Source organism: Schistocerca cancellata, chromosome 2 (genome assembly GCF_023864275.1).
Source record: "Schistocerca cancellata isolate TAMUIC-IGC-003103 chromosome 2, iqSchCanc2.1, whole genome shotgun sequence".
NCBI classification, from domain to species: domain Eukaryota; kingdom Metazoa; phylum Arthropoda; class Insecta; order Orthoptera; family Acrididae; genus Schistocerca; species Schistocerca cancellata.
The window spans coordinates 843,433,887-843,438,515 of record NC_064627.1 but is presented as its reverse complement, the minus strand read 5'-3'; positions in this window follow the sequence as shown (position 1 = coordinate 843,438,515).

The following is a 4,629-nucleotide window of genomic DNA, read 5'->3' as shown; positions in this document are numbered from 1 at the left end:
TTACCCTCTATCCAAATGTTACAAAAAAAGGAGCTGTATACGCCCTACCCCGAAAATCAGCAGAATGCAGTTGGCTTTCTCACACAATTTTAATTATGCACATATTTACCGACATTCTGGCCACAGCTAATAGAATATCCTTAAACCAAGAGATACATTGAACACAGCAAAATATCGACCGGACCGGCATCGTCTGTCTTTAAATTCAGCTTCTTCACCTGTTGCGAGGAGACCTCTAATTTTACTCAGACAGAAAACCACAGTGCTTATTTTGCCCACAGCAAGTCTCATGTCGAGGCACTGATAAAACCTGAGTTTCGCTGTTCTCTAACCAAACGCCTCAGAGACTGCAGCCACAAGGCTGCTATCAGAAACAGTACTAGATTTCGCTGCTTTGGCAGCGACATAAGTGTGTGAAAGATGTAGGTTATTACTTGGTTTCATTTGTTTACTGTGAAAATATACCCAGGTAGGTTCACGTTAAAAATATAATAAAAATAAAAGTAAAAAAGTAAAAAGTGAAAGTAAAAAAGCAAAAAATTAGATTTTAATATAACAGTTTTCTGCGAGCAAAGTGGGATTATTTATCGCAGAGGTCGGCATCCACAACTGAAATCATTACTGTGTGCTGCATAAAAACGTTGTTCATAATGAAGTCTTAGATTACTGTGGCTACGTGTAGTTAAATGCTGGATCACCGTACAATTTTTAAAGGTTTCCTAGGAAGAAATAAATTTCTGATACTTCGATAACACATGCATCACAAGCTAAGCTCCTTAGGAAAAGAGGTATGGCATTTCGTTTGGAAAAATTTGTCACTAGTAAAGAACAAGTCGTTTCTACATATCGTTCCTGTGGAATTGAAACAGGTGCAACACATAAGTCAACAAAAATCAAAAGACCAAAACTAAATCAATGGTTACTTTAAAAATATTTGAATGTCATGCTACTGAAATGTTGATCCAACAGCCAAGTTCTTTATAAGTCTATACAGGTTAATTCGGCATTACTGCCCATTTTATCAAAATTAGTATTAATAAAAAAATAATGTAGGGTGCAGTACTGGCTGTATTAGACAAACTCGCAGATATACAGCCGAACATTGATTCGAGAATATGTTTGTGATCAAAAGTAGCTTCTTCTAAGAAAACAATGAACGATACGTGGTCACTGAAACGGTAAGTGAATAAACCACTTCATAAGAAAAATATCATTTGCATAGTATAAATTCAGGTTTTTAGTGGGTACAAGCTGATTTGTGAAACCTAAACGTTTCTAGTAGGATCACGTGATTGCAACTGGAAAGAATATTAAGCGCATAATTTGAGAACGCTGTGTTGCGCATGCCACACTCTTAAAACTTTTGTATTATTTATACTTCATTCAATTCACGCAGACATTTCTCGTTCTATTTCGACTTGTTCTAACCAATGTAATCATCATTAGATGTGCTGAGCAGTGTAGAGCAAACCCTATAAATGTCCACGAAGGTAATCACTTTCTTGCAGCTCTGGAGGTACATTTCTGCTAGTCGGTCTTCAAGCATTTGTCGTTTCAGACGACTGAAGTATTCAGTAAGTTCTTCACATAAACTCATCCAACCGACGCAGATTCGTGGTGCACTCGTATTACAGTATATTGGTCCATTGCACTACTCAGTATGCAGACTTCGGTTCTATTCGAGAAGGAATAATAGGGAAATTTTATTAGGGGCAGTTTACAGTGCATTACAAGTCATTAGTGTGTGGCTGAGGCTGTACATTCAACGAACCTAACAAGATCAGCCTCATTCGCAAATTTCATCTTAGCCTTCCCCGATATCTCTCTGATGTTAGTTGTGCCGTATGTGAACATTATCCTGTTGTTAAAAAAAAAAAAAAAAAAAAAGGGGGGGGGGGGGTTGAAATGGCTCTGAGCACTATGGGACTCAAATTCTGAGGTCATTAGTCCCCTAGAACTTAGAACTAGTTAAACCTAACTAACCTAAGGACATCACACACATCCATGCCCGAGGCAGGATTCGAACCTGCGACTGTAGCGGTCGCGCGGTTCCGGACCGTAGCGCCTAGAACCGCACGACCACTTCGGCCGGCTGTTGTTACATACTTGAGCTTTTTTTACTGTTGAAACATTGTACGACTTCATAATTTGTAGATTTCAGTCTCTAAACCGAGATGAAAGTTTGTCATTGTGGAAACAATATATTCCCTCAAGCGTCTGACACTACTTTGATACCTCATCTGCACGAAATACAAGTTCAGAATCAAGGTTACGTGGCACAACGTTAGTACAGAGCTCAACAACAGTGGTCCTACCGCTTGTCCACGATGATTCAGCAGTCATAACCGGTATGCGCGTCAGCGCTTTCGTTACCATCAGACTCGGCGCTGACACAATTGCGAAGAAGTGTAGCATAAGGTCAATCAGACGACACTTTTGCCAGTGTCTGTGTACCAAGTCATCCCCACCCTGTCTCAAAGTGTAACACTGTCGTCCAATACGGGCGTGTCCTCGTGTGCCGGTTAGCCTTGATGCGTAGAAAGACACGTTAATGCCAAGCTACCGAACAAGGTCTTTTAATCGAGAACGTTGCCATGAGTATTCAGTCGAAGAAATAAATGACGATTTATCGAAGACGTGATAGCATGTAAGAGGAAACTACAGTTCCGGGTGATACGAAACGAAGGTCAGATTATCTCTGTCGTAAAGATGATACGACAACGAGACACTGGAAAAAGGGTGTGGAAGTATGCAAAACAGCGGTGCGTTGTTGATATAACTGCGGCGACAGATAAAGGCCATGACGTTCACGTGTGACGCTGGAGGTTCGCGCGTGGCGATAACATTGGCACAAGGGTGACTGGAACCTCAGGTGTAGCCAAAACCAGTAGGTACATTCAGTGACCATATAAAATTGTCGTTTCTGGAAGAGTGAAACTGCGCACGAAAATGTTTGTCATCCGGGTGTGATGCTGCAAAGAAAGAGAAGGAACACATGTTAAAGAAGAAATTGGCAGTGGTTTTCTTGAATGGGGAGAAGATAAAGTGTGAAGAATCATTCATCGATAATGATTGAAGAGAATCTAAACTTGGATAACAGAGCAAACATTTCAGCTTAGTTCGCCCCTCCAGTGACTGCATCATCCAATTCGCTATATTAGCTATAAATTAGCTATCTAAATATTTGTCAGGGATCGCCTTCAGTTACAAGGTTGTGGTCATTTGCGTTCACAGATAGAACACTGACAGAGTGGTTTTCGACTAACACGTACATTAGATAGGTGCACTTCGGATATATGTAGAGCATTTCAATGATTATACATTTTGATACACAAAAACTTCTTACACGAACACATATCACGTATACAAAAGTTTGATTCGTGCAGGGTTGCCACAAAAATACATTTCAATTCACTATTTCTTGATTGCCGAAAGGCATTTGACTCAGTTCCATCCATATGCTTATTATCGAAAGTAGGATCATACAGGGTTTCAAGCGAAATTATTAACAAGAGTTAGGAATTTCTGCTGAGAAAGACACAGGAACTTCCCTCGAACGACGAGTCACCGATAGATGTAACAATAACTTCAGGTATGCCAATGGAAGAAGTATGATGGGACCCTTGCTGTTCATGTTGTATATTAAGACGTTTTAGACAATATTAACAGTAGCCCAAGACTTTTCATAGATGACGCAGTTATTTATAAATAAATACTGCCTGAAAAAAGCTGCAAAAATATTCAGTCAGATTTAAGATTTCAAAGTGATTCAAAGATTGGCAGCTTGCATTAAAGGTCCGAGGGGTAAAAATGTACACTTCACAAAATCACAAAATGTAGTATCTCTGACTAAGCATAACATTAATAAGTCACAATTGAATCAGTCAACTCATACAAATATCTGGTTCAGTAATTTGCAGGGGTATGAAACGCAAAAATCACAAAGGCTCAGTCGTAGGTAAATCAGTTGGCAGACTGCGCTTCACTGGTACGTAGAATACTGAGGAAACGCAATCAGTCTACAAAGGAGATTGTTTACAAATCAGTCTTGCGACCCTATTCTAGAACAGTGCTCAGGTATGTCTGGATCGTATCACGTAAGACTAACAGGTGGTATCGAATGCTTACACAGAAAGACAATGCGACTGGTCAGGTTTGTTTGACCCATGGGAGAGTGTCAAGCAGATGCCGAACGAACTAAACTGACCGATACTTGTAGATAGGGACAGACTATCCCATGAATGCCTATTTTCAAAGTTTCTAGAGCCAAGTTTTAGGGATGAATCTAGGAAGATACTACAGCCCTCTACGTATCTTTCCCAAAGGGATCACGAAGACAAGATTAGAATAATTACAACGCGCGCAGAGACATTTAAACAAATCTCCTTCCCGCGCTCCATACGTAAACGGAACGAGAAAAAACCCTAATTACTGGTACAAATCGACGTACCGTGTGCAATGAGTTTTATAGTGGTTTGTGGAGTATGGATGTATGTGTAGAACACCAGTCTCACAGTTCCGACACCGCTTTCTAAGATGTTTTCCTTCGTTGTAACACAAATACTAGAACTCGAGAAACTCTCCCTAATACTGCCAACTGGTTACTCTTCCGCTTCAAACGCAGTTCGC